The 12,629-nt window shown below is 36.2% G+C and overlaps 2 long non-coding RNA genes across 3 annotated transcripts; one reads left to right on the forward strand and one right to left on the reverse strand.

Annotated features, from left to right (window-relative positions):
• Positions 1-3,146: 3,146 nt before the first annotated feature.
• LOC139448007 (uncharacterized) lies at positions 3,147-6,495 on the reverse strand. Of its 2 annotated transcripts, none has more exons than XR_011652058.1 (4): positions 6,264-6,495; positions 5,732-5,790; positions 4,515-4,586; positions 3,147-3,763 (listed from the first exon to the last, which is right to left on the reverse strand). It is a non-coding gene; the product is annotated as an uncharacterized lncRNA (long non-coding RNA). The 2 variants fall into 2 exon arrangements; XR_011652059.1 differs by having other exon boundaries at positions 4,508-4,586.
• A 143-nt stretch (positions 6,496-6,638) lies between these two features.
• LOC139448435 (uncharacterized) lies at positions 6,639-12,116 on the forward strand. The gene is made up of 3 exons (XR_011652087.1): positions 6,639-6,874; positions 7,128-7,209; positions 11,832-12,116. It is a non-coding gene; the product is annotated as an uncharacterized lncRNA (long non-coding RNA).
• Positions 12,117-12,629: the final 513 nt, after the last annotated feature.

Here is a 12,629-nt window from a genome sequence, read left to right on the forward strand (position 1 = left end):
ATCGATTTTCTTCACTGAAGTTACCGCACTTATATTAAAAACGATCTTTTTTAATATCTTATGACAAGAGATATTTAGTCGCCAAACTTAATTAAAGGCAAGGAGCCAGTTGGCGACTGTCATGAAAATACCAGTCGCAAAATACAAAACTAGATCGCCATGGCGACCAATTTAGTCGCAACTTTGTGGCCTGGGTATCCGGATGCAATTTTTCGAGATGTCTTATTTCTGGTAAATAATGTTATCCTGGGCATATCAGATAGCTGTAGTAATATTCTGTGTCATTTTAGTTGTAAATATCCCCTTAAAGTTCAGATCTATGGGCATGTACTCTTGGAGAAGACATTTTTTTCAATTTCATCTATAATTCTTTTTAGAAGTTAAGCTGTTTAATGAACAAACATCAGTTCTAATACATGTATGATGATAACCTTAAATTTCATGTTCAGACTTCCAGATTGTTCTGAGTGAAAGTATAAACTCATCGACTGTGTGCTCACTTGGGCTTTGGTCCTAGTGAGACGATAATATGATTATTTGTAAAGGTACAAGTACTTGTTACGAGCATACCAGTTTCATTTAAGTTTGAAACACAATATGCCTCACTCTGAGGGTGACATGTGCCAGATTTTATCACACTACAGAGAGCTGTTCCTCAGTTACTGTGAACATTTTTACTGAAAGACATTGAAAGCTAATTTGACCTTCAATATCAGTTGCGACTATTTCAAAAACAATTGTTAAGGGCTTCATTCAGTGTAATATTGACAAACATATGACAATGATATACAACTATATGTATAAGAGTTATTTAGACTTCTGCAGGAAAAGGCACATTAGAGAACAAGAGTCATCAGAAAGATGACATATCCCCCCCGGCAGCTGTCTGTAAAGTAACCACTAGTAAATTTGCAATTCTGTATGTAATGAGTCAACAGTTTAAAGTTCTTTAAGAAGCATACATTGTTTACCCACAAAAGATCCACCATGGTCGCATCCATATGAATGCTAAGTTTCGATCAAATACATTGAATGGTTTCCGAATTCTGCCCCAGAAACGAACCTCATCCCCAATTGAGTCTATGTCCAATTTCATTCCATAAAAATTAAAAAAAATAAAAATTAGAAAAATCCCAAAATATCAAAAGGCACCACTTTAGTATGTGCCTGATAGCTATGCCAAGTTTCGATTAAATTCACTGAATGGTTTTCGAATTCTGCCCCAGAAACGAACCCCATCCCCAATTGAGTCTATGTCCAACTTCATTCCATAAAAAATAAAAAAAATAAAAATTAGAAAAATCCCAAAATATCAAAAGGCACCACTTCAGTATGTGCCTGATACCTTTGGCAAGTTTCGATCAAATACACTGAATGGTTTTCGAATTCTGCCCCGAAAACGAACCCCATCCCCAATTGAGTCTATGTCCAACTTCATTCCATAAAAAAATAAAAAAAATAAAAATTATAAAAATCCCAAAATATCAAAAGGCACCACTTCAGTATGTGCCTGATAGATTTGCCAAGTTTCGATCAAATACACTGAATGGTTTGGCAATCCTGCCCAGGAAAAGGAAATTATTACGGACGGACAGACAGACTGGCTGATCGCTATATCCCCACGCATCATATGCCGGGGGGATAAAAAGTAAGTGTATGACCTTTTGCCAACTTCTATCCCTGCCCTAAGGAAAAGTTTGGCCATTAACAATTTTTTTGTCTGGCTATGACATTGACCTTTGACATAGCACACAGCAAAAAAAGTGTAGGTTTCCGTCTTCCGGAAACCTTCCGGAAACCTTCCGGATACCTTCCCATTTTGGATCCGGCCCGGATACCTTCCGGAAACCTTCCGGAAACCTTCCAAAAAAAATGTCAAAATTTGGGGGGTGCATTTTGTTCACTTAAGTGTGAAACACATAAAAAAATTAACTTGAAAATACCAAGCAATTTGAAGGTTGTTGAAGGCATCTGGAAGGTTTCCGGAAGGTTTCCGGAAGGTATCCGGAAGGTATCCGGATGCAAATTTTCTTCATGACTTGCTTCTGGTAAATAATGTTAGCCTGTGCATTACAGGTACCTGTTGTAATATTCTGTGTTATTTTAATGGTAAATATCCTCCTAAAACATTTTTGGAGAAGAAAATTGTTCAATTTCATATTTTGTCCTTTTCGGATGTTAATGGTATTTAATGAACAAACATCAGTTCTTGTATAATGATATCCTTAAATTTCATGTCCAGACTTCCAGTTTGTACTGAGAAAAAGAAAAAGTCATTGACAATGTGTTCACTTGGGCCTTTGGTCCTAGTGAGATGATAATAAGACTATTTGTAACGGTACATGTACTTGTTATATCCAAAATACTAACTTCATTGACATTTGCCTCACCCTAGTTTTATGGTACTACAGTAAGCTCTTCCTCAGTTACTGTGAATTATTTTATTAAAAGGGATTGACAGTTAATTTGACACTGGAGTTGTAACCACTGCACATATATGTGTATTCAAATAATATAACAACGATGTGCTTAATACTTCACAAATATCTCCAGAAATAGGCATTTTAGTTATAATTGCAGAAATACTTTATGAATGACCCCTTCACTGTTTCCTTGATCTTACACTTCAACCTCTCATGAGTTATCACTTCTGAGTGTGAATTTGACCTTCAATATCAGAAATAAATATTTCAAAAACATTTCAAAGAGCTATCCAGCACATAAACCAAATATGCAGTCCTTTGGTAGAATTCAACATATCATTGACCAAAATATGGAAGTAATGTAACCAGTATATGTATAAGAGTTACTAAGACTTCTGTAGAAAAGGCAATTTAAGGGAAAATGTAGTATATATAGATCACACACGACCTTTTTCCAACTTCGACCCCTGCCCAAAGGAAGAGTTAGACCACAAACAAACTTTTTGTCTGGTTGTGACTTTAACCTTGGACATAACAGATCAATGTGTCATCAGACATTTTCAGAGCAAAGGAAACATGTGTTATTTATCTTGAGATGCCCAAGCAATGCATGGTTTCATAAGATAAGTGTGGCTATTAAACTGAGGCAAAATCATGAAACATCCCCATTTACACAGCTGGCAAATGAAACATAAGCAACAATCAAATTATCAATTTCTTTTATTCATATGCCTATAGTATATCGCACATTGAACAGTGTTCACATGATGGTTCCTGATGCAGTATGCAATTTCATCCTATTCTTCAATACTCATAACAGAGTGTGATAACTGTTCGCTTGACAGTACCTACGGATTATGTTCACCAGTTCAGATGACTTACTTTCCCTCAATCCTCCTTTTCTTTCTATATTGCCATGGATGAACAGGAACCAGGATGAGGGGATACCAGTTAGACTCTATCTCTGCTGCATTGTGTTAGTAGAATTGTGAACTTTCCATTTGGTGTTTGGGTCCACATTTAAAGACAATAAGTCCCATTTATCATTCCTTTCAAGTGTTTACAAGAATTTCCTGAATGTCCTGGAAGAATTCCACTCCAGCTTGGCATTGGTTGGTCTTCTCACATTAGCCAGACCAGCCTTTGTGTGTCCCAGTACCATTTGGCATACTATTTCTCGGTCGGCCTCCATTGAAATAACAGGACCCTCATCGTCGCTGTCTGCAAATCACCTCTGATATCTGAAGGGGTGCAGCCTCTGTTTAGGACTCCCTTGTCTGGTCCTTCCAGACTGTCAACCTGGAGTACTCATCCAGGGATCTCAAGCAGGACTTCAGTTTCTGCAGCATTATGTAAAAAGATTTTAGCAATCAAAAAGAATTGTTGCCACATGTACTTACAGATAGAAGGCAGCAAAATCACTTAAGTTGTCATATGTGAGTCTATATGCTAAACATTTAAGATAATCACATCTCAAATCTCAACCAGACAAACCAGTGACTAATGTTATGAACTCGGTCCAGACAAACCGATGATAACTATTATGGACAATATCCCACATCACTGTGGTATGATTACATGTGATCAATGAGCCTACTCAATCACAACCTTATCTATTAATTAGGCTTGGAATGCTGGGAATCTTTTTAAGAGATGTCATTTAGTGATTGTTTCAACTCATCAACATGGAAAAATATATATTCACAATCCTTGTCACATAGCCAAACTATTGCTGGATGCAGTGTTAAATAAATGATTTGGCTTTAACACTGCTTTGAACAGTATTCCAGATATATCACCGCATGTTAGTTTGATGTGGGAAGAAAGTCCTAAGTGATGCAGGTCTTTGATGAATCCCACGAGTATGTGTATAATGCTGACAAACCTAGCAACATAATCGGGGAGAACCAGGATTTGAACCCATGACTATAGGTTTCTGCTAAGCCCAAGAGATGCAACTCTGCACAGAAAATTGTAGTGCCTTAGATAATAGGACATCCGTGCCTACAGCGATAAGGAACAAACTGAAGACATATTTGCAAAATAACCATATGAACCAAACAGAATAATTTCAAAATATTTACCACTCACTGTTGCTCTTCTATGGTCTTTCTTTGCATTGATGCTGCACGGATGACTGTCTCTTTTATTCATCCGGACATTCTACAAACATAAGTAGCATTCACATCACAGAAATGTCCAAACTGTACATGTTGTACATTTGATTCAAATGAAAAGACCCCGGTTGTGATTCCGACTTAGAACTACCCTAATCATAATAATTCATGTCAAACATTCAGAGATGACATTTATCCCCATATTTAACAAATGTTAAAACAATATTTTGACAACAAAGTCAGGGTCATTCAACACATACATTACATAGGAAATAACTTGTTCGACAATGCAGAGAGATCCTCACCATGTTGAATATCATTCCATGAATTATTGCCACATTTTCTTGAAATGCAGATTAATGCAATGCAGTATTTACTTTTATTTCTAGGCTATTTGTTTGGCTTTTCCATGGCACTGTTTTGACAGAGATCTAACCTTGATATGACACTTTGTTCAGAAATGATATAAATAAGAGAATACTTTATTATTCCCGAGAAAATTTGGGTTACATTGTAAAAGCACAGAGAAACAAGTATAGGATTCATGATTTAAGTTAAATACACTCGACCCGTGAAGATTCCGGGGTAGACTAGGTCTTCAGCAACCCATGCTTGCCGTAAAAGGCCATTGTGCTTGTCGTAAAAGGTGACTAACGGGATCGGGTGGTCAGACTCTGACTTGGTTGATGCATGTCATTGATCTAAATTCCGTGGCTCGATGCTCATGATATGAATCACTGGGTTGTCTGGTCCAGACTCGATTATTTACAGACCGCCATCATACAGCTGAGTGCGGCGTTAAACAACAAACCAACCTAAATACACTCATACATACACACACAAACACAACATCCAAACACCAGGGTTAGAAATTGGCACTAGTCATTTTGACATTTTAAAGGTTTTGCTATATGCTATCATTTTAGGACTAGTGGACTGAAAGTGTTAGTTTCTACCGCTGCAAACACTAATCAACTAATGAATTGAGTGGTCAGACTAGGTTGTCATCATACTCTGAGGGCATGGATCTTTGCTGAAAATAACAATCACTAGATTGCCTGGTCCATGTTCAATTATTTACAGGCTGTCATCACAGAGCTGGACTATTGTGAGTGTGATGTTTCACATTACATTGAAATATACCATGATGAATACATGTAGTTTGTATTTATCACAAACAAAAATACTCACTCAATACTTGGTATCCTCCCTGAGGATGTCTGTGAACCTCCCCACAAACCCTGAACATGCTGAAACAGAAAACAACTAACTTGTCTTTATCCTTTCAATGTTTCAGTGTGAATTTGTTAAAGATTGATAATCTGTCATTATTCATTGTAATCCATATCTCACTTTCAGGTGGTTCAGGTGGCAACACATGATTGGAATTGAATGCCACGTTTTGTTTGACATGCACTTTGCCAGATTTATACCCTTGGTAACTAACCCTCATCATCAAATCCCAGCGTTATGTTGAGAATAAGGACACGACCCTTAAAAGTCCTGCAACTGTAGCTCTTATGCAAGCCCAAATAGAAATACCATGTCACAACAAACACTTGATCATAATAATAACAAAGGGTTTCCGAAAACAACAAAACTAAAAGGCCCTTGACGTTTACAGTAGTAACATGGAGATCAGGAAAATATCTAAATCAATCCATTCCATAAGATCTCTGTATAGAAATCATGGAACATTATGTCTCGAAGCCCTGCTACATACCTGGCATCTGCAAGCTGCTGTTCCTTCCTTCGGCTGTCAATCGAGTTTTCGAAATACTTGACGTCCTCGTTGTGGATGGCTCAGGTGGATTTCGACCGGGATTTCCGAGTTACGGGTGATTGAGAACAATGTATCCATACACGAGGTAAGCATATCGCAATCAAGCATCACGGTGTACATCGAGTACACGAGGTTTGAGTGTTTGTTTACAATTGTGTTCCAAAATGGCGCCCTCGGCCATACAGGGAATTATGGGTAGACTTGCTTGTCCCGGAATAACACGAGTTGGTGACGGAAAGGGGCGAGTGGTGACGAATGGAGCGGTCATTTCTGCAGCAGTTACGGAAAGAGACGAGGTTGGCCGATTACAGTTCATACAGGCCATATTGGGAGCCGCGGGGATTTCGACAGTGTGTATTAGGAAGTATACCTATGTGGTGTATGGAATATGCGTTTGCCTACCATGCCAGGCAGTGTGACAAGGGATATCCCAGCGGATGTAATATTCCTACAGCAGAAATGTTTCACAACCTCGATTGCAGGGAGCTGAAGATGTGACATATTCAGACAGAGACCATAATACATAGACTGTTATATGGTCTCTGATTCAGGTAAGGAATATGTTAATCATATTGATCACGTATTAAAGTTATTTATCTTCTGTAAGCCACTTATTCTGTGTTATATATGTTAGTAAATGTGTGATTTAATTTTTGTAGGATAAGCAATCTACCTAATTTATGTTAATCCTTGCTAATGTATATGATGTAGAAATATGTTTGCTTACTTGTATTCCTTTATCTAGATACTCTATAGTGACTCATTTTTTAGTTCATACCGTACCGACTAAACTTACTTTTGCAGGTGTGAATAATCAAGAACAAATTAAATGACAGGAGTTTTGCAACAGTGAACATAGTGAAGTGGAAGATAAGACATTTGAAAGGTATGGATATTTTCACTTGAACTTGTTGAAGAATACCGTGATAACAACTTTATCATGTTGGGAATTTTGGCGGTGGGGTAGCATAGTGGTTGAAGTGCTGAAGACCAAGGTTCGATTCTTGTCATGGGTACAATGTGTGAAGTCTATGTCAGGTGTCTCTTGCTGTGGTATTGCTAAAAACAGCGTAAAACCATACCCACTCATTTGGGGATTCCGGGTTGGAATTGGTCCCCATCAACCTATGCTAGTTGTAAGAGAGGGTAAAACTATAAAGGGAAATAGTACCTCGCCTACTATTGCCTGGTGAAAACAGCACCTTGTTATTTTTTTTTACCTTGGGTCTGAATATGCCCGAATACATGAAATTAAACTTGCATGGTCACTTGTAAACACAAATAACTGAGAAATTTTCAAAAAGGTTTACATTAAAAACTAGCATCTACTTGCCGACTCTGATTTGGAGATGCAACTAAACTTATTGTGAAAATATAATATGCTTTGATTTCTTTGAAGTAAAATAAATGCAATTAAACTTGCAAACACAAATAATTGTTAAATGTTAGTCACCTAAAAATAGTTTACATTAGAAATTAGCCTCTGCTCAAATTTACTCATGATTCTGATTGGGAGGTGCAACTAAACTTATCATTGAAAGATCACATGCTTTGAAGTTTTAAGTAGCTTTACTCAGATTAGCTCAATGTCAAGCTGAACCTGAGTCTGGCGAAAATGTCAAGAAACTGGACAGCAGGTATACTATATATGTCATATTTATTTTAGTAAGTAGGAAATAAATAGTAATTTTATAGAAATTTCATTTATATATATTTCGGCCAGGAATCAACATGTCTCTCCAGATAACAGACAACAATTAGTAGCCCTTTTTGCCAAATCAAGGTGCTGTTTTCGTTGGAGAAATCAGTGACATTTTGCTGAGGTGCCGTTTTAGCCTCACCCATAAGAGATAACCTACCTATAGATCAGGTGATCAGGCTCAGTGACCTGGTTCATGGCATCTGACAGTGACCATCTAACAGTGTGGATTGATGTTCACAATATCAATCACTGGATTGTCTAGAATTTTGGGCCTACCTTTAGAATACAGTACCTTTTCAAACAGGTCACAGTACCCTGTGATGTAATTCGTAGTATTCTGTTGCCTGACACCCTGGCAAAACAATGCCTTGTGATGTCAGGGGTCATTGGATGTGCATATATATGCTCTTTTCAGTGGTCTATCGTCTTCACACGCTATGTTGTTGCATGAGTTTAAATTATTTGTTTACTAAATATTGTTTTAAACATTTATATGTGAACTGGATGGGTAAACAAAAAAAACTTATTTGAATACCGCTCCAGAATTAGAATACAATATGATATGACAAAAGTACAGTCAAGGAATACAATTATATACATGTTCTAATTATAGAAACTACGTTGTCGGCGCTGTCAGGTCGCATTTTTAGTAGTAATAGTGTACTGCAATATACGGCAAGGAATAGTATTATAAATTTAAGATGCTATGTACAATCACAAAACCTATTGGATAGCTGAATGTAGTCTTCTACTGATTTAAGAATTTCTAAGTTTATTTTTGACGTCCTTTCAGGATTACCTAATAGAATTGAATTTAGATCATATCCCTTAACATAATAGTACATATTCTGTCTTAAATCATTGTAATTTGGACATATGAAAAAGAAGTGAAGTGCATCTTCAGTGTGATGGCCACAGCTACATGCAGGATTATCTTATAAATATTGCCTGCGGATGCACATTTTATAACAAGTGCTTGTTTATTTTCTATATACTTTTATTTCATTTTTTTACTTATTACAGTGGTTAAAATGATTATAAATATAAATTGAAACTAATAATGTGCAATAAGCGGGTTATAGCTGAAACGACACCTTAGCAAAACAGCACTGACTGGCGAAATACTCGCCGAAAGCGAAAACGGCGATTATTACTTGACGAAAATGACACCTTATTTTTTTTTTTACCTTGGTAAAATAAATGAATTTAAACTAGGAATGATAACTTGCAAAGACCAATAATTGTGAAATGTTAAAACAGGTTTACAATAGAAATTAGCCTCTACTCCAACTTATCCGATACCCGACTCAATTTATTGTGATAACATGCTTTGAAGTAAAATATATGGAATTAAACACACATCGTCTCATACAAACACAAATGCATGTAGTTGTTAAACGTTGAAACAAGTTTACCTTCGAAATTATTCCCCTACTCCAATTTACTCACCGACTGTTGTGAATGTATTTTTCACTTTAAAGTTTAAAGTACTCAATGTCAAGCTGAAACTGTATTTAAGAATCCTAACATGGTGCAATTTTTCACAATGTCCTTTCGATGTGTCATTTGAACATGTTGAAAGGTTTTACAAGGGATATTTGTAACCCAATACTTTCCGTAACGGGCGACAATGCTCGTCTAAAGAGTTGACTAACGCCATCAGGTTGCGATCAGGCTCGGTGACTTGGTTGATGCATGTCATTGATCCCAATTGTGTGGGTCGATGCTCATGATGTCAATCACTGGACTGTCTGGTCCAGACTTGATTATTTACATATAGCCGGAATATTGCTTGAGTGCGGCATAAAACAACAAACCAAATCATAAGTGTGGGATGAATGATTTGAAATTAGCAAGTTTAATGTGACCTTCAATCACTACAACCTGATCTGAGTCTTGAAAAGATATGACTTTGATTCAGTGAAAATTTGCATCATGATAGTTTCAACTGTAGATACAGTTAATCTGTTTGTTGTACAGTTTCTGTATATCAATATATATGTTGTTCAAATAAGCTTTGCCTCTTCACCAACCCTATTCCTCTTTTGGAATAAATAGTGTCTAATAATTCAAACACCATCACCATCATCCTAGTGAACACAACAAAGAAATGCACATCAAAAACGTCATTATCATTATTTCTGATCTCTGATAAATTAGAAAAAAACTGTTATCCAGCAAGATACATTTCCTTGGTCCCAAGAAGCATGGTACATAGTAAACTGACTCGATAAGTTGAATAACATTTGTAAAGGCACAACTGACTAAGCCGTCACTACTCAATTAAGTAATTAACAGACAATTGCAAGTACTAATACCCACCCGACACTAATTGCCCTGTTAATCCCTAGTCCACAATGATTTGACATTGAGTTCATTTTGCTAATTAGCTGTTTTTAGAGTAGCAAGGTAATAAACATCAAAGGTGGGGCAGGCTTTGATCATGTGTTCTGTAGAAGAGATGATGTCACTTGTTTTATGTTTATTTAGGATTAGCTACATCCCTTGATGCTACCAAGGCAGCCCTTGAGATTATCAGACAGTTTGGCTAGACACAAACTGATGTCTCCCTTGTAGCACACTATGTGTCAGACACAGACTGTGACCACTCTGTGCAGATGCATATCAATGCATAAAGAACATTGGGTAGATGATTCAACAATGCCACACAAGTCAAAGTTGGGTTTCACTGTATTTAGAAACAGACGATGGATCCAAAACTTTATAACAGTAATTATGATTAATTTAAACTTTGCCAGGCCAATATTTTGGCAGATTTGCATGTTATAGTTAATCTTTATTTAGTTAATTTTCAAAAAAGATAGGATGAATGATAAAATATGATAATGAGTCATGAATATTTGAATTCAGATCAGAACAAACAGGGAGGGTCACCCCAAAATGTGAGAGTCTCTAGGGGAGACTTTTGACAAAATGGACAATAAAATATAAAGTGCTTTGCATTTTCTTTCAGGGAGGGTTGTTTCAAAAATGAATGAGAACATACCGGTAATACATGACCGGCCCCTTTAATGTAATATACATAGTTTTTAGTTGATGGTTCAGGTTGTACTTTTCAGTTGAATTTCTTATCACTGTCTATGATGGACTACCAATTAACGGTAGATATTTAATATCCATAATAACTTAGATAAATGCTTCTACAGTCTCATCCTAATTTGTCAAAATTTGAATTTCAATATAGCTTCCATTAATGAATTAATGAATTTGGTGAGAATATCTATTGTCTGAATTCCTAATATACTTTCTTTTGTATTTGGTGTGCAAGGGTAGCCTAGTGGGTGAAACAGTCTCTGAAACCCGGGTTCAATTCACCACATGGGTACAATGTGTGAAGCCCATAGCTGGAATATTGCTAACAAGCTGCATGAAACTATACCAACTCACTCGCTCATTATGTTGTATTTTGAGATCACTTACATGACATGTGTTTTGATAATTATGAATAGTTGCATTTATGTATTTATGTATAAGAACCTATGTAACTTAGTTTTTCATAGTCTTGTTTACCCTTCCTTACATTTTGATGTAATGCAAACACTCAACCAAAATTCAGGTGAACCTTGTGGTATTGTTTTAGAAGACCGGATACATTTTTGTATTTTCTGAACACTTTACTGTTTGCAATGGCTTATTTACATGTTCAAAGATTGGTTAAATATCAGTTGCAAGATAAATTGTCAATACCTCACTGTTTGAGAAAACAACTTTAAACATTTGTAAATATGTGTGTGTTTCATAACTTTTGACTAACAAGTTTCTAAAGATGTTATGAAATGTTTCAGGTACCTGGATTTCACAATCTCACACCAGCTACATTTAAGAAGATCTTGCTCACACAATTCAGACAAGGGACTCGCCGGAAGATGAACAGTACTCCTGATAACAACCAACAGATTCACCTCAGAAAGTGATGATTCTGAATGAATAATGCCACATCAGTGTGACTGTAGGTGGTTTTATTATGACACTAATGAAGTCTGAATGAATTTATGCCAAAGCACTGTGACTATGTCCAGGTTGTGTACACCGATGCTGACCATACAAATCTGAATGACTTTTGTGGTTTACTGCAGATACATAATTGACTTTAGATATTTTTCTTCAATAAAATTCTTCTGAGATTTGACTAATTTGTTTATTTAGAAAATGGCATTGAAGCGTCTGTTCTGTAAGGCCTTGCAAACACCACTGGTTACTTTATGCTAGTTCCTCTTCTTGCTTGATCAAATTTCAATTTGTGATATGTACCTATGAAATGCCATATAATCAATAAATAATATTTTTTTCCAAAAACATGATTTGTTTTGCTTCATTAGCATAAAGATATATAATACTGATCAGCCATAACATAGGTGCTGAACAAATATGAAATGTACTAATGCCCTGAATGTTTTCCTACTATAAATACTTAACAAAAGTTGTAGTTCCACCTTAGTAGACAAATGACATTGATATTTTTTCTGTACTTTATTTAGGTGTTTTCTATGGATGCCATTAGTCTTATGCACCAATTTGGGACAATTGTATTCTGTTTTATATTCCCATGAAACTACACTGTCCCGATATAACAAGTACTGATA

The sequence above is a fragment of the Haliotis cracherodii genome, unplaced genomic scaffold, assembly GCF_022045235.1.
Source record: "Haliotis cracherodii isolate W230 unplaced genomic scaffold, xgHalCrac1.p SCAF_7, whole genome shotgun sequence".
NCBI classification, from domain to species: Eukaryota; Metazoa; Mollusca; class Gastropoda; order Lepetellida; family Haliotidae; genus Haliotis; species Haliotis cracherodii.